This window comes from Stegodyphus dumicola, chromosome 11 (genome assembly GCF_044657685.1).
Source record: "Stegodyphus dumicola isolate Sdum_Otavi_A_Nest chromosome 11, ASM4465768v1".
NCBI lineage: Eukaryota > Metazoa > Arthropoda > Arachnida > Araneae > Eresidae > Stegodyphus > Stegodyphus dumicola.
The window spans coordinates 166,803,856-166,828,719 of NC_140778.1; the positions used below are offsets into that span (position 1 = coordinate 166,803,856).

General features: G+C 47.9%; 1 non-coding gene and 3 pseudogenes across 1 annotated transcript; all 4 read left to right on the forward strand.

Annotated features, from left to right (window-relative positions):
* Window positions 1-7,529: 7,529 nt before the first annotated feature.
* LOC118191318 (U2 spliceosomal RNA) lies at window positions 7,530-7,708 on the forward strand (annotated as a pseudogene).
* Window positions 7,709-9,573: 1,865 nt separating this feature from the next.
* LOC118191320 (U2 spliceosomal RNA) lies at window positions 9,574-9,738 on the forward strand (annotated as a pseudogene).
* Window positions 9,739-15,255: 5,517 nt separating this feature from the next.
* Window positions 15,256-15,451, forward strand: LOC118191319 (U2 spliceosomal RNA). Its single transcript, XR_015044315.1, has one exon. It is a non-coding gene; the product is annotated as a U2 spliceosomal RNA (small nuclear RNA).
* A 1,905-nt stretch (window positions 15,452-17,356) lies between these two features.
* LOC118191321 (U2 spliceosomal RNA) lies at window positions 17,357-17,458 on the forward strand (annotated as a pseudogene).
* The last annotated feature ends 7,406 nt before the right edge of the window (window positions 17,459-24,864 follow it).

A 24,864-nucleotide genomic window follows, 5' to 3' on the forward strand; every position in this document is an offset into this window, starting at 1 on the left:
ACCTTGTCATCGACCCCGTCCTTCGCTGTGTTGAATCGATGTCTCCGGTTCCAAAGATTCTGGCCTATGCTGATGACCTCCTCCTGTTGGCGCCTTCTCCTGAAGCACTCCAGCATGACCTCCTCCGGGTCCAAGATGCATGTTCCAGGCTCAATCTCTTGCTGAACCCCAAGAAGTGCCGCTCCTTCCACTTCTCTGCTGTTCGCTCCTCCCGTGTTCTTCCGACTGCCTTCTACATCTCTGAAGTTCCAATTCCTGCACTTAAAGAGGGTGAATTCTTCAAGTTTCTTGGTAAGCCCATTGGCTTCAACCTCCCGCCTTCACGTGCCCAACTCCGCGACTTCTTGTCACTGGCCAAGTGTATTTCTGAATCTAAGCTGGCACCCTGGCAACGGATTGATGCTCTTAAGACCTTCTTCTTCCCGTCGCTCCTGTTTCACATGAGGACGTCTCAGTTCTCCAAAACTGACTGGAAAAAGATCGACGATCTCCTCAAGCCTGCCATTAAAAGGACCCTGAACCTCCCCCCAGAAGCCTCCAATAACTATCTCTACGGCCTCTCCGGGAAAGGTTCCTTCGGTGTCCCTCTTGCCGCCGAAGACTCCGACATTGCTGCTGTGGACGGTGCGTTTAAGCTCCTAACATCTAGGGACCCACTCGTTCGCAAGCTTGCTTGGGATGATCTTTGTGGATACATTCGCGCTCGGATCCAGCTGTCTCCATCTCCTATCGTCAGCCAGTTCCTTTCTGCATCGGATGAGGGACCATTCGCCGCCACCAGCAACCCCACCTCTTCACTATGGTCTGCTGCCCGCGCTGCCTCTCGCCGCCTTAACATCTCCTGGAGCTTTGACAACGACGGCTGCCCTTCCATCTCCTGTGGGAATTCTACCATCTTTCCTAGCAACAGGAACTCTATTTTCAAATCCTTTCGTCACCTTAGAAGATCTTGCAGGCTCCAAGATTTGGTGAATCTCCCAAGTCAAGGAAAATCCATGGAATGCGTTTCGGCTGCACGTGCAAGCTCACACTTCTTCCATGAGGGATCGTTCATTCGCTTTGCCGACTGGCGCTTTATCCGCCGCGCCCGCCTCAACCTCGTGCCACTGAACGCCTCCAAACCATGGGATCGCACTCGCCGTGCATGTCGTCGCTGCCCCTTTCCAGAGGAGACTCTGCCTCATGTAATCTGTCATTGCATGAAGTATTCGCGGCTCTACCAGAACAGGCACAATTCCATCGTCAAGAGGTTAAAGGATGCTGCTTCTGGTCGCTGGAACGTCCTTTCTGAGAATCTGGCTATTGAAGGATCTTCCCTGAGACCCGATCTTGTCCTTTCCAAAGACGACTCTTGCCTCATTATTGATGTGACCGTCGCCTTTGAGAATCGACTCGCCTCTTTTCAACATGCAAGAACTGAGAAGGAGACCAAATATCGTCCTGTTGCCGACCTTCTAAGAAGAAAGTTTAGAAATGTTCGTACCGAGGCCATTGTTGTTGGTGCTCTAGGATCATGGGATCCGGCAAATGACAGAGTTGTGAGACGTCTCTGCACAAATAAGTATGCAAACTTATTGTTAGCGAAACCATCCGGGAATCGAGAGACATTTATATCGAACATTTAACAGGCACACGCCAAAACAATCAAAACAACCAGTGATGTACATAATGCTAAATATTTTATTGTAAATAACGTTAAAGAAATTATATTGTTACGTCTTCATTGTTTTATCTTTTTGTCGAAATTCTTTATATTATTTATTAATAACGAAAATCGCACTGCGTGCGTCATTGTCTGACACGCCATGATCAGATCAATGCTGTGTAAAATGGCATGGAATATTTTAAATAAAGAATCTGTTCTTATCAGCTTAATCTGACGTCTTATTTTGTTCTTTTCTCAGATTTCCAGACACCATGCTGATGGAATAGTTTACTCGTCTGGTGGACAGAGCTGAAAGCGGAGTCGAGGTGGATCCTACGTAAGTATTGCTTTCTTTCTCTCTCTCTCTCTCTCCCCTCCCATTGACGCTTGACGGTTCGAATACGTTCTTTACTTGCGTTCAATGGGGCCCTTTCACCTGTGAGCGTGCAGGTTGCCTGTGAGCGACAGGTTCTTTCTCGTCTACACTGAAAATACTGATTGCAGTATATTTCGGTGCTGGGCGGGGCCTAACTTTTTCTTCTCCTTTCTTACTGCTTCGGCTGTTTTTCAGTCGTCTCTAGTGAGAAATGGTTTCTTTTCTATGTCTTCTCGCTTTTCATCTCAGAAATACTCCGTTTACGGTGTCTTTTCTGGTTTGATAAGCCCTGAAACTTCCTTTCCGCTGCCTCACTCGTCCGGGTGGGCGTGGCTTCGACTTTACTCTCTCCCTACTTTTCCTTCTTTCTTCTTTTGCTCTTTCCCTCGTTTTCCTTCTTCTTTTGCTCTTCCCTCCTTTTCCTTTCCTCGTTCTTATCTTCCTTTCTTGGGTCCAGCAAAAGCTCCAATTGAAGCTCCCCCCACTGCCTCACTTTCATCTGGCCAATTGGATAACTTGCTAGTTATTTGTGTTACTGTTCCTTTAGTTTTTTCAGCTATGTCTGATCCTGCGTCAGCACACCAGATCATTTTGCCAGAGAGGCCGCCTCGCCTTCCTTCTCCGACTACTCCTGGTCTCCCTCCGATGCCAACTGTCCTTGGTGGATTGCCACAGAGTGTTGGATGCCCCGATGGATCGCTGGATACGACGCCACGCAGACCTCTGAGCCATTTGCCCGCTTCTGCTCACTCCTCCGTGATGACAACGCGGTCTGGTAGTCTTCACCCTGCTCCTGCTCCACGTCGCCACATCTCTGCCTCTGCTGTTCCCTCTGGTCCTCTTCTGCTGAGAAGTGGTTCCCCGTCCCAGATGCTCTCCATCAACTCTGCCAGAACGTGTGCCGCCTCTCGCATCTGCAATGATGTCTTCGCTTCCTGCTCCCGGACTTCGCCTCCTTCGGAAACGCTCACTGCACCGCTCGTGCCTCTTACTTCGGCTCCATCTTTACCTTCTCCTGTGGTACTGTCCAAGACCTCCTCTACCTCTGCTTCTTCTTCACCGGATACGGATCCTGCCATCGTCACCAGTGGTGCCTCCTCGTTTCCCTGCGACATCTCTAACAGGAAATTCTCTCAGTGTCGTCGCCTCAAGAAACACCGCAAGACTCATAACATCCGGCCACCACTCCATCCTCCTCTTCAGGAATCTACTTCATTGGCTTCTCAGATTGCCCCTGATGCTTCGACGACAGATTCACCAGTTGGACACCACACACGTGCTCGTCTTGCCGCCGGCCATTCCTGTGCCACGGATATCACTTTCCCTCCTCCCGCCGAGATCCTACCTTCTACCACGGCTGTGCAGACCCGATCCCTAGACACATCGGTCAACGTCCATCCTGGGAATCCTCTGCCTTCATCGCCTCAGCCTGCCCTGCCTCCCACGTGTTCCGCTGAAGTCTCGTCGATGTCCTCTGCTTCCTCCTCGCCTGTGCTCTGCATCGACACATCCCCTCTGTCTTCTGAGCCTGCTACGTCTGACGTGCCTGCGCCGACTACTACCCTGTCATCGCCTCCCCATGTTGATTCTCCTGAGGATGTCCACCCAGACCGCCCTCCTTCTGTGGCTGATGACTCCGCCAGTGACATCCCTCCTTCCTCTTGTCGTCGCGGCTCAATTGTTCATCTTGTATTTCCGGTTCTGGACACTCTTCCCTGAACCGAGCCACACTGCTTCAGGACTTTCCACTCCCGGCAATGGACCCAGTTGAGACACTCTCTATGTCGGCACCTTCATTATGCCCATGGGATCGACGTCTCCAGGACTAAGAACTGGTGTTCTCATTGCAGTTCACCCATCGCCATGAAAGTTTCGTGCCACCCATGTTTCAAGACCCGCCCTCCCCTCCTTCCGTCTGGTATTTCCCATAGATGGAAATGCCGCATCTGGACCTCCGCAGCTGGCGCCCTATTACTTCTCCTGCCAGACGAGAGGAGGCTTTCTCAATCATCAGGCCCGGCACAGAAGGGAACGCCTTCGACCTGTTTCTCAGCCTCCGCCTCCTAATGCCTCTCGGGAACCTGCAGCCCGCCAGCCCCGGCCACACACGCCTTCTTCATTTCCTCCTCGCAGTGTGGAATCTCCGCAGACGTTACTCGCCTGTGATGCTACACCTCGCTCCACACCAGATGCTACCAGTATGCCACGTACAACTCCTCTTCCTCCTGCACCTCCTGATGTTCCTGCTCCTGCTTCCTTGGTTTCTCCTCCTCGTAATCCTCACGGCTCTGATGGGTGGACGACTGTTGCTCCTGCTCGCCGTCGCTGTCGACCTGCACATGACGCCACGCCTGTTGGGTTACCTGGCCCTGAGCTGCCTTCATCTTCGTCGCCTGGCTCGTCTCACTCTAGCCCTCCTGCGCCATCCGTCTTCCAGCACCAGTCCCCACCTGATGGATCCATGGCTGCCTCCGCCTCCTCCTCGCCGCCTGGGTCTGCTGTCGAGCCCGGTGTGGACAACCTTACTTCCGAGCCTCCTTCACTGGACTCACCGCTTCTCTCTTTCCGTCCACGGCTTTCCGACATCTTCTCCTCTGACCCCTCCCGTAATTGGAGAATGTTCGAAGAATGCCTAGACGATCTCATCTCTGCTGCCTCGGACATAGTAAAACTTCCGCCTGCCTCTCCCTATCGACCCCGGAAATCTCCATCTATCAACAATGCAAAGGAGATTCAACGCCTCTACAGAAGGAACCGGAGAAGAGCTGTCCGACTCATTACCGAGGGTGACTCGCCACTCTGCGCCATCGACAGAGAGGACATTGTCAGTTTCTTCTCCCCACCTGCGTCTCTTCCTGTCGCCAATGCCTCCATCTTCAACTCGCCTGCTGCTACTCGACCAGAAGTTGACCTCTCTCCCTTCAGCCCTGCTGAAGTTTCCACTCGCCTGAGAGCCTGTGAGAATTCCGCCCCTGGGCCAGATAGGCTTTCCTATCAACACTGGAAGTCCCTTGACCCTGAAGGCCATATTCTCTCCCTTATATTCAACATCTGCCTCAAGGCTGGAAAGGTTCCTGAGATGTGGAAGGACACGACCTCTGTACTGATATTCAAGAAAGGGGACAGAAAGGACCTCCGCAACTGGCGCCCTATTGCTTTGAGCTCAACAATCGCCAAGCTATTCACGGGCTGCCTTGCTAGAAGATTCTCTGCCTGGCTCATTGAGCACGATGTTCTCTCCCCTGCTCAAAAGGGTTTTCTCCCTTATGACGGGGTAATCGAGAACAACTACATCGTCGAGCAGCGGATCCGTCTGGCCAAGAAGAGGAAGACTGACCTATGCATCGCGTCCCTCGACTTAAGCAATGCTTTTGGCTCTCTACCTCATAATGCTCTTTTCGAAGCTCTTGCCTCTAGTGGTGCTGGCCCCTCCCTTCTCTCCTTAGTGAAGTCCTTCTACACAGATTCTTCCACGAAGTTCCTGTGTCACGACGGCCTCACCGATGCCATCCCGATCTCCAGAGGTGTACGCCAGGGATGCCCACTCAGCGGTCGGCTCTTCAACCTGGCCATTGATCCAGTGCTGCGCTCCATCTCCAGCTCCACCACTGAGCACAGCATACTTGCGTACGCTGATGACTTCCTTCTCCTTGCCTCCTCGCCTGCTACGCTGCAAGAACACCTTGACACCGTGCATTCTGTCGCCTCCCAGTTACATCTCAATTTTAACGTCACCAAGTGCTTCTCACTGCACTTATCAGGCCTTCCTCCTGTTGGTACCCGCCCTACCTCTTTTAGCATAGCTGGTACCAGTTTTTCCCATCTGAACGACGGAGACGCAGGAGTGTTTCTCGGTAAACCTATTGGATACCAGCTGCCTGCCGACGATGATGCCGCCGCCTCCTTCAGACGATTTGGCAAGTCTCTGATGGACTCCATGCTCGCTCCATGGCAGAGGATTGATGCCATGAAATCTTTGTTCTTCCCCTCGCTCTCCTTCGACATGCGAGTGTGGAAACATAAAAAAAGGACCTGGTCACGACTTGACGACTTCCTTCGGCCTTTGTTCAAGTCTACACTCTACTTGCCATCTGAAGCTGCTAATGAGTTTCTCTACGGCGATGCCAAGGCCGCCTGCCATGGGATTCCTCTAGCAGCTGAGGACTCCGACATTGCGCTGGTGGATACTGCTCTCAAGCTACTGTCTTCCCGTGACCCAGCAGTTCAAGCCCTCGCCAAAGACGATATCCACTTCACCATCTTCTCTCGTCTTGGTCGCCTGCCCTCCCCTGCGGAAGTTGCCCTGTACCTCTCTGCCTCTGATGACGGCCCCTTCCATGGTACTTCGAGCTCAGGTTCTTCCATCTATTCTGCTGCACGCTCCGCCTCCCGCCGCCTTGGAATCACCTGGGAGTGCAATAGTGATGGCACCCTCTCGCTTCTCTTCGGCGACTCGTGCTCAGACTGTAAGCAACGGCACCTTGTGTTCCGGTCCCTCCGAAGTTACTTCCGCTCCAAGCGTGCTGCCAAACTTGCCACCTACCCCAACCAGGGAAAAGCTATTGAGTGTGCGGCCGCTGCCAAAGCTAGTTGCCACTTCCACAAAGATGGCCAGTATACCCGCTTCTCCGACTGGCGTTTTATCCATCGGGCACGCCTAAATCTGGTGCCCCTTAATGCTGTCCGCCGCCGCTTCCGGGGCCAAACTGGCTGTCGCCGCTGGTCGTACAACTCTGAGACATTGCCTCATGTCCTATGCCACTGTATGCGCTACAGTCGCTCCTTCCAGGAGCGCTACAATAACATCGTCGAGCGCCTGAAGAAAGCAGCCAGTGGCAGATGGAATATCGAAGCAGATAACCGCTCCATATGCGAGCTCAACTTGCGGCCCGACCTTCTTCTCACTAAGGACAGGTCTGCTCTGATAATAGATGTCACTGTCCACTTTGACAACAGGCTTGTCTCCTTTGATGGTGCCCGGCATGCCAAAGAAGCCAAATATGCTCCCCTGGTTGAGCGCCTCAAAGAGTCCTTCGACGATGGCCGTGTTGAGGCTGTCATTCTTGGTGCCCTCGGATCCTGGGATCCTAAAAATGACAGAGTAATTCGAAGACTGCTCCAACAAATATGCAGCTCTTATGCGGAAACTTATGGTGAGCGACACTATTAGAATATCGCGTGATATCTACTACGAACATCTGACTGGGCAAAACCCACGAATTCAGAACCAAGCAGCATAGTATGTGAACCACCTTTGCGCGACTCTTTACGATAAGTGATGCCTACCATTGTGAGACCTTCAGGAGTTTCCTCTCCCTGGACTCTACTCCCGCTTGGACATTCCAAATCTAGTCATTACCCTCATCTCATGTATCTACTCCACTTTGTATATAATTATTATTATTTTTTATTTATTTTTTTTTCTAAATCATTTGTACTTAAAAAACCGCACTGTGTGCGTTATTGGATTACTTGTGCCGGTAATTGCAATACAAATGTAAATGGCATATAGCATTGATGAATAAAAGATTTTTCTGTTCTTATCAGCTTAATATCTGATACGACGTCGACATGACGTCAAGATATTAAACTAATTTTTGCAGATAGGCTTGTGGTTAGGAATTTATTCCGCCCTCGCCACGGGTTGGCCTGCTATGGCACTACTTGCAGGATACGGCCCACAATATATCCAAAAAGCAGAAACTTCACTCACCCACTGCATCCTCAGGAAAACGTCCTTTTAAAAAGGCCCCTTCAAATTTCAGAAATTTGTACGAGTGTGCGGCGACCTGCCTTTTTTTTAACTTGATATTGCTCGGGACCCTCGTTCTTTTCCTCGGAATGGGAACATTCTGGAGCCTCGGGTTTAACCCTCGTTCTTTTCAATGTCAAGTTCTGGTTTCTGTAAATACGAAGTTTTATTCGTATTTACAGAAATCCCATAAAATCCACATTTTTTTCCCGTACTGTTAACAAATTACTCATTCTGTCTGACTGATTGAAGGAAGATCGGCCTCGAAATATCACTCAAATTTCATTTGCAGTAACATTTTTGTCTCATTTCATGTAAGTTTGAGAGAATTCCTATTCACATTTGCCAGATCTTTCCCACTACAGCGCGCGTATACACATTGCTTCTTTCAACACACGAGCCTTTTTATTGTAAATAACTCTCGAAAGCGTGTAAAATGTTTCTAGGCACACTGCAGCAACAAAGATTTTTCTGTCTGTTTCCTAATGTTTTGTTTTGATTCTCTGTATGATTTCTAAACGCCAGCTAATTGTAATGGTCTACAATTATTGTTAAGGATTGTTGTATTTATGTTTTTATTCATTCATTTATTTTGTTGGCACATAAATATTAACAAATGGCTGCACTATGCAGGAAGCAATTTATTCTGAGTTTTGAGATGACTTGCCCGCCGCTAGTGTGGAAGTGTAGAATACAAAGTAATCATTAATTGTAAAGTAAAAAGTACTGTTTTATTGTACATATTACAAATTAATTTGTAAAGTGTTTTTTGTAATTTTCCTGTTTGTTTAATTGTTTTAAGTTCCTAATATTTCACTCTGTGTTTTCAACTGCAACGTTTGAACTGAAGAGAGAGAGAGAGTATCTCTGATTTGGAAACCATGTGCTGGACTGTGCATGTCGAGTTTGTGTCAATCAAACTCTGGCATTATGTAGTGCAGTTTTGGCTGATAAATTTTACTGTATCAATATTTGTTTAATCACAAAAAATACTTTCTTCCCAAGCATGGGCATTCGATAACTCCAGGAATATTTATTTATTTATTTTTGGTTTTGCTATTTTTATTGGCTTTGTAATTACTTTTGTTTAATATTCACGTGCAGTGAAGAATGAGATTTTTCGGAGGAGGAAGCTACTCCAGAGAAATGAACACTTTCATAAATATTTCATTGTCCTCTTTTCCCATCTGAAAATGAAAAATTGAGAAAATACGAGAATATTATGTTGCATGGTGCATAAGCTTATAAAAGCTGGAGGAAAACACCGGAATTCAGTTGTTTACTAACTGCTGTTATTGACTGTAGCCATTTCACGTTGAGATCGGATTAACTTTCTCTACTTTGAATTTTGTTCCGCCCAACGTTTCCGTAAAACGTCCAATATAACTACTGTAAGTTATTTCGATATTGTAGAAATATCTGTGAGGATAGTTCAGCATTGTGGTTCATTTGCTGTAGTAAGAATAAAATATGCAATTGAATCTTGAATGAAATGAACTTTTGACGTCCTTGGCTTTTTAAAACTAGCCCCGCCCAAGGAGGAGGGGACTGACGCCTCCAGAATGGGAACATTAGAAAGGACCGCAAAATGATCCACTTGACTAGACAGAAATTGTTCATCCTTGTACACCTCTTTTTTTGTAACACAGGAGGAGGATGAAATAACGACATATCATAAAAAGCCCCCAAGCAGCACTCGCTAACCTGAGTCTTCTGCACCCCCTTCTCCCCTGCACGAATGCTCAGGACTTTTGAAATATGAAAAATTGAAAGTGAATTCATCACGCCACAGAATTCTGCATCGCTTCTCGGCCTTTTGGCTAAGATCAAAGTGTAGTATCTGTTCTTATCAGTTTAATCCGACGTTTTATTTTGTTTTTATTTTTTAGATGTGCAGACCATGCTGATGGAGTAGTTTACTCGTCTGGTGGACGGAGCTGAAAGCGGAGCCGAGGTGGACCCTACGTAAGGTTTGCTTTCTTTCTCTCTCTCTCTCTCTCTCCCCTCCCATTGACGCTTGATGGTTCGAACACGTTCTTTACTTGCGTTCAATGGGGCCCTTTCACCTGTGAGCGTGCAGGTTGCCTGTGAGCGAGCAGGTTCTTTCCCGTCTACACTGAATGTACTGCTTGCAGTACATTTCGGTGCTGGGCGGGGCCTAACTTTCTCTTATCCTTTCTTACTGCTTCGGCTGTTTTACGGTCGTTTCTAGTGAGAAATGGTTTCTTTTCTATCTCTTCTCGCTTCTCATTTCAGAAATACTCCGTTTTACGGTGTCTTTTCTGTTTTGAAAAGCCCTGAAATTTCCTTTCCGCTGCCTCACTCTTCCGGGTGGGCGTGGCGTCTACTTTGTTCGCGCCCTACGTTTCCTTCCTTTTCTTTTGCTCTTTCCCTCGTTTCCTTCTTCTTTTGGTCTTTCCCTCCGTTCCTTTTTCTCGATCTTAACTTCCTTTCTTGGTTACACTAAACCTCCAATTGAAGCTCCTCCCACTGCCTCACTTTGATCTTGCCACTGAGCTATTTCGCATATCTTTGCTGCCTTGCCTGTTGTTCTATTTTCAGTTTTTCGGACACTGTGAAGGATGAGCTCACCGCCAGGCCTCGCAGCTCGACCAAGGCCACGCCCGCCGCCTGCAGTGATGAGCCCTGGGTCGCGATCTCGACCACCGGCTTTCCTGGATGGACCTCCTCGATACCAGACTCTGACATGGCCCCTCCCACCTGCTGCCCGGAGCCCTGGATCCCTGCCTCTGCCCTCTGTAAATCCTCGGCCGTATGACGCGCTTCTCCAGATAGCCGCCGGATCTACTGTCAACCTGGTTGACACTCTGGCTGCCGGAAGCTCCAATGACGTTTCTATGGATGCTCACGCCACTGTTCCCAGTCTAGACGCTGCCGTGGCACATGCTACCAACCAAGGGCTGATGACACCGCCTTTTCTAGTCGTCTCCACCTCCGCCCGCACAGGATCTCTGCCCAAGCATCGGCATGTGCCAGTCTTCATGACACCCTCTGGTCCACCTCTGACGCAGGGTAGCAATCTGCGGACTCTACTCAATCGGATTCAGACGAACGCCTCAAGCGGCACCAGTCCTGCGCCTACAGCAGTTAGCCCGACGACGTTGCCGAGGGTAAAGGTTTCGTCGACTCCTGCACATACTACTGCCTCCTCTCCAGTTCCACCTCCTGATGCCTTCGCATGCTACGTATGCGGACATGCATTTCCAAGCAGAAGAAGCCTGAAAAGGCACGCCAGGTCCCACGTGTCTGCAGAGCCCCGCCCATCTCGTGCCACTCCTGCGACGAGTACCCTCTCTCCGGTCTGCCACCACACACGTTCCCGCGTTGCTGCTAGTCACGTCTGTCCATCGTTGAGCTCCCAGCCTGCCCGTACGTATGCAGATGCTGTCTCCTCATCCCAGACCAGGACATCGGACTGTCAGGGTGATCATCCTGCTGGCCCCGCCTACACTGATCCTATGGCTACCCAGACTCGACACACTCTTGAGGATGGTCCCGTTCCGGTGCCCGCTGATGACGCCACACTGCCTTCCAAAGTGGCATCACCTGCTGACGGTTCGGACTACAACAGACCAGGATCTGCCCAGCCACCCTGTGAGGGGACCAGCATTGCCTCATCGGACCCAAGACACAACGCTACTCCTCTGACGACACCACCGACAGTGACTGCCGAGTCCCCTTCCACTGCCAGTCTCAGTGACGATGACATCCTTATTGTGAACATACCGCCCTCAGAGACTTTGACCGAAGACATATCCATGGACATCACCGCCATGCCTCCAGCTCCGTCCTCCAGCGAAGTTCACAACTCCGCCCGTGACGATTCTACTCCTGTTGCACAACACCTGGCACCCGCCACACCAGCGAGCCTGGACACACCTGCTGATGACAGACCTCTCTACCCTGCCTCGACCTGCCGTGATGATCTCTGGGTTCATCTTGTGTTCCCACTCTCAGACACCCTCCGTCGCACCGAGGCCGAGTGCAGCCGTACCTTTCACTCGCGCGCCTGGACTCAACTACGTCATTCACTATGTCGCCACCTCAGGTACGCACACAACATCAACGTTGAAGGCACACGGAACTGGTGCAGCCACTGCCAGGAAAGGTGCCACTCCAGGGTCGCCCTTCACACATGCTTCCGCGAGCAACCTGTCATGCTCCCCTCCGGCCTCTCCCACCGATGGAAGTGTCAGACGTGTGACTTCTCCTGCCAGACAAGGGGTGGACTCCTGAACCACCAGGCCAGACACCGACGAGAGCGACAACGTGCGACCGCACCCAGCATTCCCGAGCCGGAGACCCGCCACCGACGCCGTCGCCGCCGTCATCGAGAGCCATCTCCTTCTCCACCCACGAGATCCAGGCCTACGGCTCCTGTCATCCCACCCATCTCGGAACTGTCACCTAGCATGGATGTTCCAGACACTGCACCTGAGTCACTGATCAACCATGTGCATACCGTGGGCGAGGACCACACCGCCATCGCACACGGTCCCGGCCCCTCTGAGCACCAGTTCACAGCCAATCCTGTTCATGATGATGCTCCCGCTGACGAGGTCTCACCTGAAAGCAACATTGACGCTGAGGCTCCACTTGCTGTCTTTCGCCCTGTCTTCATCGAACTCGTGAACGGGGACCCCATCAGGAACTGGAGACGATTTGAAGACACCGTTGAAGAGATGATCGGAGAGGCGCAACGCATCGTCAAGCTGCCACCACGCACTGCCACCCGGACCACTGCGAATTCCAATGCTACCGACCATAAAAGTTTACAAAGGTTGTACCGCCGGAATCGTCGCAGAGCAGTGCGTCTCATCACAGATGGTGAATCCCCCAGATGTGCGCTTGACAGTCAAACCGTCGCAGACTTCTTTGCACCACCTGACTGCCCGCCGACTGTTGACCCCGGCCTTTTCGTACCACCGGACACCGACCGCCCTGAAGTCGACATGGCACCTTTCTCCTCCACCGAGATCTCTGCGCGTCTTCATGCCTGTGAGAGCACCGCACCAGGGCCAGACCGTCTCACGTACAAGCACTGGAGATCACTTGACCCGGAATGCAGCATCCTCACGCCTATCTTCAACACGTGCCTCAAAGCTGGGAGGGTTCCCGACTCATGGATACGCTCGACGTCTATCCTGCTTTACAAGAAAGGCGAGCCTACTGACCTGAACAACTGGAGGCCTATCTCCCTCGGCACCACAATCGCCAAACTCTTTGCTGGATGTGTGGCAAAGCGCCTGACTAGCTGGTTGATAGAGAACGACGTGCTCTGCCCCTCTCAGAAGGGATTCCTCCCGTATGATGGGGTGTTTGAGCACAACTTCCTCCTGGAACAGAGACTACGCCATGCACGCAGGAACAGAAAAGACTTGTGCATTGCCTTTTTGGAATGTTCCAATGCATTTGGATCAATACCACACGATGCGATATTCCGTGCCCTCTCGATCCTTGGCGCGGGTACCTCCATCCTCCGGGTTATCCGTTCTCTATACAATGATGCCACCACGCAGTTCCTGTGCCTTGACGGTACTACTGATCCTATTCCGATCACAAGAGGTGTCCGACAAGGCTGCCCACTTAGCGGAATACTCTTCAACATTGCTATCGACCCGGTCATTCGGCAAGTACAATCATCCCACCCAGAACACCGGGTTCTAGCGTACGCTGACGATATTCTCCTGTTGGCACCCACACCGTTGGAGCTCCAGTCGCACAATGACCACCTGACATCGCTGGCAAGAAAACTATCCCTTTCTTTCAACGCTGCAAAGTGCTACACCCTCCACCTCTCAGGAGCTCAACCGATTGGTGCAAGACCGACCATCTTCTATGTCGATGGCACTCCTATCAGGCACCTGGCAGATGAAGACACCGGACGGTTCCTTGGACGACCAGTGGGCTTTCAACCTCCACCAGACAACGCCTCGATAGCCGGTTATATTGAAATGTGCAACAAGATCATGCAGTCCAACCTGGCACCATGGCAGCGCATCGACGCATTGAAGGCCTTCTTCTACCCGTCCCTGTCTTTTGACATGCGTATGCTACGCCACAAGAAAGGTGAATGGGCCAAACTAGATGACTTCGCCAAGCCTCTTCTGAAAAGAACACTCAACCTACCACCGGAAGCCGCCAATGAATACCTCTATGGTGCGGTTGATGCAGCATGCCACGGGATCCCGATCGCAGCTGAAGATGCAGACATTGCCCGGATCGATGGCGCCTTCAAGCTGCTGGCATCCCGGGATGACTGTGTAAAGGAACTTGCCTGGACGGACCTTGAGGACTTCGTCTTCAGGAGAACGCGCATACCACCTACCACAGATCTCATAGTCAAGTTCCTTTCTGCTTCCGACGATGGACCTTTTAGTGGATCAAGTAACAACATGTCTTCGATCTGGTCATGTGCCCGCTCCGCCTCTCGCCGACTTGGTGTTAAGTGGACTATTGAAGGCGAAAGAAGAATATCGATTGACATTGGTGACTCCTCCATCAGCTCCAGAAAACGGCACCTGCTATTCCGCACATGCGCAAACTTCGAGCTGAAAAACTCATCAGCTACCCAAGCCAAGGAAAGGCAGTGGAATGTCCGCAGCCGACCGCGCCAGCTCACACTTCTTCCACAACGGAGACTTTACGCGGTTCGCCGACTGGCGGTTTATACACAAGGCCAGGCTGAACCTTGTCCCTCTGAATGCCAACAAGCGCTCGTCGCCGAGATCCAGAGGATGCAGACGATGCCCATACGCCCTCGAGACACTACCACACGTCCTCGACCACTGCATGCGCTACAGCCGACTTTACCAGCAGAGGCACAACGCAGTGGTCGAGCGCATCAAGAAGGCTGCACAAGGCCGGTGGAGCATTGAACGTGAGAACCAACTAATTCCCGGCCTTGAGGTTAGACCTGACCTCGTCCTTACAAAAGATAACGCTGCCGTTATCTTAGACGTCACCATTCCCTTTGACAACCGTCTACAAGCTTTCGAAGCTGCTCGTCGTGAAAAAGAAGAGAAGTACGCCGCGGCTGCCAACACCTTACGCGCCAACTTCGCGGACGTTCGTGTAGAGGCGATCGTGGTCGGCGCACTGGGCGCCTGGGACCCAAAAAACGACAGAATTATAAGAAGACTATGCTCGAAAAAATACGCAAAGTTAATGAAGAAGCTGACAGTCAGTGATACGGTAAGGACTTCTCGCGACATCTACGTAGAACACATTACCGGTGAAAGACAATAAACCAAAAACCAGTATGGACTCGGACGAGTAGCAACGCAAAGCCACCTTATGACACGAACTGTGCAAAACTACTGTAAAATAATTGTAAATAATTCTTGTAAATACTTTTTGTAATATAACTTGTAAATAATTTTCCAGAAAGAGTCTCCCACGTAAGGTGTGGAAAAGTCGCACTGCGTGCGCTACTGATACATTCGCCACGGATATGTCAGTATTTATGTAAGTGGCATTGAACATGCTGTAAATAAAAATTTTTCTGTTCTTATCAGCTTAATATCTGATACGACGTCGACATGACGTCAAGATATTAAACTAATTTTTGCAGATAGGCTTGTGGTTAGGAATTTATTCCGCCCTCGCCACGGGTTGGCCTGCTATGGCACTACTTGCAGGATACGGCCCACAATATATCCAAAAAGCAGAAACTTCACTCCCCCACTGCATCCTCAGGAAAACGTCCTTTTAAAATGGCCCCTTCAAATTTCAGAAAACCGAAGGTCTGACAACATCATACCTTTGTACGAGTGTGCGGGGACCTGCCTTTTTTTTAACTTGGTATTGCTCGGGCACCTCGTTCTTTTCCTCGGAATGGGAACATTCTAGAGCCTCGGGTTTAACCCTCGTTCTTTTCAGTGTCAAGTTCTGGTTTCTGTAAATACGAAGTTTTATTCGTATTTACAGAAATCCCATAAAATCCACATTTTGATCCCGTACTCAGAAAACTTACTCATTCTGTCTGACTGATTGAAGGAAGATCGGCCTCGAAATATCACTCAAATTTCATTTGCAGTAACATTTTTGTCTCATTTCATGTAAGTTTTAGAGAATTCCTATTCACATTTGCCAGATCTTTCCCACTACAGCGCGCGTATACACATTGCTTCTTTCAACACACGAGCCTTTTTATTGTAAATAACTCTCGAAAGCGTGTAAAATGTTTGTAGGCACACTGCAGCAACAAAGATTTTTCTGTCTGTTTCCTAATGTTTTGTTTTGATTCTCTGTATGATTTCTAAACGCCAGCTAATTGTAATGGTCTACAATTATTGTTAAGGATTGTTGTATTTATGTTTTTATTCATTCATTTATTTTGTTGGCACATTAATATTAACAAACGGGAAAATGCCAATAGATGGCTGCACTATGCAGGAAGCAGTTTATTCTGAGTTTTGAGATGGCTTGCCCGCCGCTAGTGTGGAAGTGTAGAATACAAAGTAATCATTAATTGTAAAGTAAAAAGTACTGTTTTATTGTACATATTACAAATTAATTTGTAAAGTGTTTTTTGTAATTTTCCTGTTTGTTTAATTGTTTTAAGTTCCTAATATTTCACTCTGTGTTTTCAACTGCAACGTTTGAACTGAAGAGAGAGAGAGAGTATCTGATTTGGAAACCATGTGCTGGACTGTGCATGTCGAGTTTGTGTCAATCAAACTCTGGTATTATATAATGCAGTTTTGGCTGATTAATTTTACTGTATCAATATTTGTTTAATCACAAAAAATACTTTCTTCCCAAGCATGGGCATTCGATAACTCCAGGAATATTTATTTATTTATTTTTGGTTTTGCTATTTTTATTGGCTTTGTAATTACTTTTGTTTAATATTCACGTGCAGTGAAGAATGAGATTTTTCGGAGGAGGAAGCTACTCCAGAGAAATGAACACTTTCATAAATATTTCATTGTCCTCTTTTCCCATCTGAAAATGAAAAATTGAGAAAATACGAGAATATTATGTTGCATGGTGCATAAGCTTATAAAAGCTGGAGGAAAACACCGGAATTCAGTTGTTTACTAACTGCTGTTATTGACTGTAGCGATTTCACGTTGAGATCGGATTAACTTTCTCTACTTTGAATTTTGTTCCGCCCAACGTTTCCGTAAAACGTCCAATATAACTACTGTAAGTTATTTCGATATTGTAGAAATATCTGTGAGGATAGTTCAGCATTGTGGTTCATTTGCTGTAGTAAGATTAAAATATGCAATTGAATCTTGAATGAAATGAACTTTTGACGTCCTTGGCTTTTTAAAACTAGCCCCGCCCAAGGAGGAGGGGACTGACGCCTCCAGAATGGGAACATTAGAAAGGACCGCAAAATGATCCACTTGACTAGACAGAAATTGTTCATCCTTGTACACCTCTTTTTTTGTAACACAGGAGGAGGATGAAATAACGACATATCATAAAAAGCCCCCAAGCAGCACTCGCTAACCTGAGTCTTCTGCACCCCCTTCTCCCCTGCACGAATGCTCAGGACTTTTGAAATATGAAAAATTGAAAGTGAATTCATCACGACACAGAATTCGGCATCGCTTCTCGGCCTTTTGGCTAAGATCAAAGTGTAGTATCTGTTCTTATCAGCTTAATCTGACGTCTTATTTTGTTCTTTTTTCAGATTTCCAGACACCATGCTGATGGAATAATTTACTCGTCTGGTGGACGGAGCTGAAAGCGGAGTCGAGGTGGATCCTACGTAAGTATTGCTTTCTTTCTCTCTCTCTCTCTCTCTCTCTCTCTCCCCTCCCATTGACGCTTGATGGTTCGAATACGTTCTTTACTTGCGTTCAATGGGGCCCTTTCACCTGTGAGCGTGCAGGTTGCCTGTAAGCGAGCAGGTTCTTTCCCGTCTACACTGAATATACTGCTTGCAGTATATTTCGGTGCTGAGCGGGGCCTAACTTTTTCTTCTCCTTTCTTACTGCTTCGGCTGTTTTTCAGTCGTCTCTAGTGAGAAATGGTTTCTTTTCTATGTCTTCTCGCTTTTCATTTCAGAAATACTCCGTTTACGGTGTCTTTTCTGTTTTGATATGCCCTGAAATTTCCTTTCCGCTCCCTCACTCGTCCGGGTGGGCGTGGCTTCGACTTTACTCTCTTCTTCTTTTGCTCTTTCCCTCGTTTTCCTTCTTCTTTTGCTCTTCCCTCCTTTTCTTTTCCTCGTTCTTATCTTCCTTTCTTGGGTCCACCAAAAGCTCCAATTGAAGCTCCCCCCGCTGCCTCACTTTGATCTTGCCCATTGGATAATTTGCTGGTTATTTGTGTTACTGTTTCTTTAGTTTTTTCAGCTATGTCTGATCCTGCGTCAGCGCACCAGATCATTTTGCCAGAGAGGCCGCCTCGCCTTCCTTCTCCGACTACTCCTGGTCTCCCTCCGATGACATCTGTCCTTGGTGGACTGCCACAGAGTGCTGGATGCCCCGATGGATCGCTGGACACGACGCCACGCAGACCTCTGAGCCATTTGCCCGCTTCTGGTCATTCCTCCGTGATGACAACGCGGTCTGGTAGTCTTCACCCTGCTCCTGCTCCACGTCGCCACATCTCTTCCGCTGCTGTTCCCTCTGGTCCTCCTCTGCTGAGAAGTGGTTCCCTGTGCCAGATGCTCTCCATCATCTCTGCCAGGACGTCTGCCTCCTCTCGCATCTGCAACGATGTCTTCGCTTCCCGCTCCCGGACTTCGCCTCCTTCGGAAACGATCACTGCACCGCTCGTGCCTCTTACTTCGGCTCCATCCTTACCTTCTCCTGGCTCCATCCCTGCTACCAGTGCCCCTTCTTCAGATTCCCCAGTGTGTCACCACACAAGATCACGTGCTGCTGCTGTACACTCCTGCTCGCACACTTCTCCGACCAAGTCTCCTGTTGCTGCTGACACGCTGGTTGCTCGATCTGCCACTTCTACTTCTCCTTCGGGTAGTCCAACAGTTCGTTCGCCGTCCTTGTGCGATCTGTGCTGATGAAACTCCTAGTGCTTCCTCCTCTCCTGTTCCTGCTCCTGCAACTTCTGGCGACAGAGCGTCTCTCCTGTTTTCCGACGAATCTGCTTCTAGGCGGGGTCACCTTCACGCCCGGATTCTGGTATTTCTCCTCCTGCTGCTGTGCCCGCATCTCATGGTGTCTCCACTTGCTCTTCTCCGGTTGACTGTTCGACGTGTGGTAAGTCATTCCTCAACAAGAGACAGCTACGCTTTCACCGCTTCCGCCGTCATCGCCTTGCTACTCCTCCCTCCTCTCCTGGTGCTGCTGACTTCTCTTCCACTGGCCATCCGCAGCTCCCGTCTACTTCTCTTCATGCCTCACCGCCTCCTTCCAGTGCTCCATCTTCAGGCGCTTCTATTCTTTCTACTACGTGCTGCGAGGGTACCACGCTCCATCTCGTCTTTCCTGTAAGCGATGTCTTCACGTGCACAGAGCCCAATTGCAGCCTCCTGTTCCGCTCCAACTCCTGGTCCTGCATGAAGAGATCCCTCACCAGACACCTTCTCCAGGAACATCTGACCCCCATTTCTTCATGCATGAAATGGTGCAGCCTTTGCAACTCCCGGCTTGCCAACAAGGTTTCTGTCCATGCCTGTTTCCGCACCTCTCCTCCCGTCATCTCCACTGGTGCCTCTTTCCGCTGGAAGTGTACAGTTTGTCCGTTCTCATGTCCTTCCCGGAAAGGGTTATTCAACCACTCCGAATTCCACCGGCGTGCTGAGAGGAACTCCTCTATTGACCACAACATTCACCTTCCTGCTTCTGTGCCTCAGCGACAGCGCCGTAGACAGCCGCACCCTCCACCTGGTGCCTCTTCTTCACCCGCTGACGTGTCCTCCAGATCTCCGGCTACGTCCGCTCCAGCTCCTCCTGTGACTTCTGTGGACTCTCCTTCTTCACCTGCTCCAGTCCCATCTCCTTGCTCTTCCGATTCGTCTCCTGCTGTATCGGCCTCTCACTCCCTGCCACCTTCTCCTCCCGACGTCTCCAGGGCTACTCCTGATGCTCCTCGTCCAGGGCTTCTTCATCCCTCTTCGGCCGCTCATCCTGCTCCTGTGTCGACTTCTGCCTCACCTGCTGCCTCCTCCTCCCTTGCTGTTGTTCCTCCAGATTGCCTCGTCTCTGCATCTCCTTCCTCCTCTTCGTCACCTGCTGATGACACACAGTCTTCTGCCGTCTTCCCCGCTTCCGAGATTCCTGATGTCGACCTTCATGAGGTTGTCCCCGTTGTGGCCGCTGATGACCCTGCTCGTATTCCTCCTGCAGATGAAATTCCTGTCACAGAGCCTCCTCTCCTGAACTTCTGGGATTCCCTGCATAGCTTTTCTTCTGGGACTACTGACGATGACGCTTGGGACTCCTTTGAGGCCTGCCTTCTGAACGTCACGGAGTCTGCCTCAGAAATTGTCAAGCTCCCTCCACCTTCTCCTCCTGCGCCTGGTTCTCCGCGCCCGGTCAACACCTCTAATCCTCGGGTCATTCAACGTTTATACCGGAGAAATCGTCGCAGAGCCATCCGTCTCCTTTCCTCTGACAGCACTCCTCCTTGCTCCATTCCTGCAGAAGAGATCGCCCTCGAATTCTCCTCAAGGTACTCCGCCAGAGAATCTGACTCATCTATCTTCACTACCTGTATCCCGGAACGTCCTCCTCTCGATTTGTCTCCTTTCTCTCCTGCCGAGGTTCTTGCCAAGCTTCGCTCCTGTGAGAACTCCGCGCCCGGCCGTGACCGCCTCTCGTATGCCCACTGGCGAGAGGCTGATCCAGACTGCAAGATCTTGAGTGAGATATTCAACATCTGTCTTCGCTTCCGGCGTGTTCCGTCCTCATGGAAATCTTCCCGTTCGTTCCTCATCTTCAAGAAAGGGGACCCGTCGGTGATTGACAACTGGAGGCCAATTGCCCTCAGTTCTTCAATTGCTCGCCTTTTCTCTGGATGTCTAGCGAAACGGCTCACGCACTGGTTATGTTATCAGGTTCAATGTTTCTTCTAACCTTCTTCGGAAACATACAATGACCTGACTAGAACAGAGAGCTTACTAAAGCTATGTTCACTAATTGTAGTAAGTAGACAGGATACAGACGAAGGGTATACAAAACCCTTTATTTTTTCTTTATATACAATGACTTCCGTACTTCGGAATACAATGACCCTCCACTCGGGGTCTAACTTAAAAGATATCAAAATAAAACTAAACTCTAATTTAACTTTAGAATAAGATTGGCCTTATAATAACAGAAAGCGTAAATAGCACAGAGACTGTGAACACTACAATACGTTTAATTTATCAAGAGGATTAAAACCTCTGGCCCGGAAGGCAAAGTAGCAACTGCGTAACTTCTAAGGTAAGCGGCCTGCTTCGAACTCACGGCTTCCTCTCTTCTGCTTGGCAAAAAGGCCACACTTAAATACTTGGCGTTCGCCAGACAACTTTGCATAAACTCCTTCACGCTTATAATTCTGGCCGGAAGTAGAAAATAAGAAGTGATAGTAAAGATTTAAAATAAAATAAACGTTAGTAAAACTTAAGATCCTTACATACTTCCCGCCAGAGTTAATTAGTTTGAAACTGAGGTCTAAAACGACCTTGTTGAAAACTTTTAGCTCTAGAAACTAACGCGAGGCCAACCTTTTACAGTCATAACTTAGCTAGAAACTAGAAAATTTTAAAAGAAAGAAATTTGTTACAATAGCAGCTCCCGGAATATACAACAATCTTTTTTCTTTTTCATCTGTACTGCATCTAAACAGGAGCTTTATTCAATTCTGGTTCCTTCCAGAGATCTGGAAGGAAAACTAGTTTAATGAACTGTTACAGAATGACATTGCAAATAACATATAGAATATACTTTTCTTAACATTCTTATGTCATTCATGACTATTTTAATTATCTCTCCCCGTGCTCTCTGACATGTGTTGTAAAAACACCAAACACGAATGTGTTTCTGTCTATGTGTTCAACACTTCCTCCTACAATCAAAACACTAACGTGTTAAAATTCAACATGCGAGACCTCTTAACACACCCTAATTTCAACTCTAGACCCTGAGGTACTATTCTGAAAGTGGCTAACTCTAAAGTGTAGCGTCAGAGAGCCTAACTACATCATTCAACCTTTAACACATATTCACCATGATTTAATCTTTACAGTCACACGAATAACAAATTTTTTAACATTACTTTCACTTTTACCATATCACGTTATTTCTAAACATTCAAAATAACAGTTCACATGTATACAAGAACATATCAAGATGCCGTTAATTTTACACATTTGAAAACATACATTAGTAGTACATTGTTAACTTCTATTCTTTTCAAAGCAAGTGCCAATTCTTTCTACATTGAAATAATACTACATTTCAAAAAGTCTTTCAGACTAAAACTTCTTTCTTGCTAGAATGTTTTAAATAAAATTTATACAATAACTTTTTACAATATTTAAGTCTTTACACAACGCTATTATACATCAACTTTAGTTTTACGCGCGAGTAATTGAAAAACATAATAAGAAAATCGGTCACAACTCATTTCTCGCCCTTTTGGCGATAAAGGTAGACCTCGCATGAGGTAAAACTTCTTGAAATCTGCCACTTGCAGTAAGAATGAAAGATTAACTTAAGTTTGTAAAGTAAAATAAAATTTTACTTATCTTTGTAATATTCAGACATCCTTTTCTGGGCCCACTCTTTAAAGGTGCTGCAGACCGTAGCTTGGTTGATCCTCCTTCTTGTACGGGCTCGCCCTTCAGTGCTTTCCTCTGGAAGCTTCCGTTTTTCACCACTACGGCCACCCTTGAACATCTTCCTTCTGTCCTCTGCTTGTGGTCTTGGCCGTTTGAAGGCAGCTGGTCTTGGTGGAACCGGGAAACTTCTGTCGTGATCCTGCTTGGACCTCGTTGTTGGCCGTTCAAATTTTTCTTGTACTTTTTCCTCCGCCGCTGATGGCCCTTCCGCAGTTCGGCGACTTTTGCTGCGGAGAGTTCTGTCGGATGAGTCAATCTTCCGTTTCACAGCCGGGTTATAGTTGCCGTCCTTTCTCCCGGTCTTTTCCACATACGTCGTCCTTCTCCCTTCTTCATTCTGGGGGTGTTCGTGAACTCTGTTTTTTGGACGGTGGAACGGCTTCTTTTTCTTTGTACCTTCAATTTTTCCGCGGGGCAATTTTCTTTTCACTTGCTTCTGTCTCTCATTGGCTTGCCCTTGTACTTGTCGTTTTCCCACCTCTGGAACTTGTACCTGCGGTGTCTGCCGTACCGGATCCTGCAAAAGATCTGAAAAGATTTGCATTTTATTACGGTCATAGAATGGTTTTATCTGGTCAATGTTTGCGGAACAGGTTTCACCATTTCTTGCCTTTAACACTACAACAGCGTGAGTTATTTTTTCTATAATATATGGTCCTTCAAAGCGTGCAAAAAATTTGGCAGTTTTATCTTCTGGTGCTGAAGAAAGTGAATGCTTAATTTTTAGTACTTCATCCCCTACTTTATAAGTTACTCCCCGTCGTTTCAAGTCATAATACAATTTTTGTTTTCTTTGTGCTACTTCCGTATTCTTTTTTGCTTCTTTTATTAGTTTTTCTATATCACCCATTTTAAATTCTGGGGCTCTTTGTTGCACATAAAATAGTTTATCTAACGGTGTTATATCCTTTCTGCCTAGAAATAACTCAGCAGGAGTTTTGCCCGTTGTATCATGTTTTGCGGTCCTAAGGGCGAAAGCAAATTCATTGACATAGTTATCCCAGCTTTTATGAAAATTTTTAACATAACTACGGATAATTTTGACTATATTTCTGTTGACCCGTTCCGCTATATTTGATTGCGGCCGATACGGGACCATTTTTAAATGACGTATGCCCAGTTTTTGGCACATGTCTTCAAATATATTACTTACAAATTGAGGACCATTATCCGATATAACTTTTAGGGGCGCCCCGTATTTTAAAATATATTTATTTAAAATAGAATCGGTAACTAATTTCGCGGAGGCTCGTTTTAAGGGAACAATTTCGGTCCATTTACTAAAATGATCAACTATAACAAGGAGATAGCGACTTTTGTTTAACTGACTTTTTGGGAAAGGGCCCAATAAATCGATGCCGATTATTTCATTTGGAAATTCGGATTTAATACTATTTAGAAACCCGGCCGGGCGGAAATTAATATAATTAACGGCTTGACATGTTGGGCAGGACTGGACATACGCCCTTGTTAACTTTTGCAGGTCAGGAAAGTAGACTGCCTCGCGTACGCGTTGAGTAGTTTTTCGAATACCAGCATGAGAAGCTAAAGGGCTGTCATGGAGCTCTTGCAGGATATTTAATCTAACACTAGCTGGGATAACAGGTCGAAATTCGTTGTTGGAATTCGTAGTTTTTGTATAAAATAATAGACCATCTATTAGTTCGTAATGGGCCGCCCTATTTCTTATCGCCACAATATCTTGGTGGCTAAAATTTTCAGGATCCTTCAAATACTCATAAATACTTCCAAACTCAGGATCCTTACCCAGTTCGGTTATTACAGTTTCTCGGGAATTTATTGTACACGCTGTCAGCATTGCAACTTTTACGGTATTACCCTGTTCGTCTAATTTAATTCGTGACAGGGCATCTGCTACGATATTTTCCTTTCCGGGGGTATGCTTGATTACCAGATTATATTCTTGCAGCTTGAGTGCCCATCTTATTAACCTTGGGGATAAATTTTTTCCAGAGTACAATCTAGTTACCGCCGCATGATCAGAATATACTGTTATCGGCGCCTTTCCAAAATAGACTCGGAACTTTTGCACTGCTAACAGAACTGCAAGTGCCTCTCTCTCGGTCGCGGAATAGTTTCTTTGTGTTTGATTTAAAGTTCGGCTAAAAAATGCTACTCGCTGCTGATTTTGCGAAAGTACCGCTCCTACCGCATAATCCGAAGCATCCGCTGAAATTTCTAAATTTTCATCCTTTTCAGGAAATTTCAACACAGGGGCTTGCGTTAATGCTTGTTTTAATTTTTCGAAAGCACTATTGGCTTCGGCCGTCCACGAGAATCTTGCCTTTTTCCTT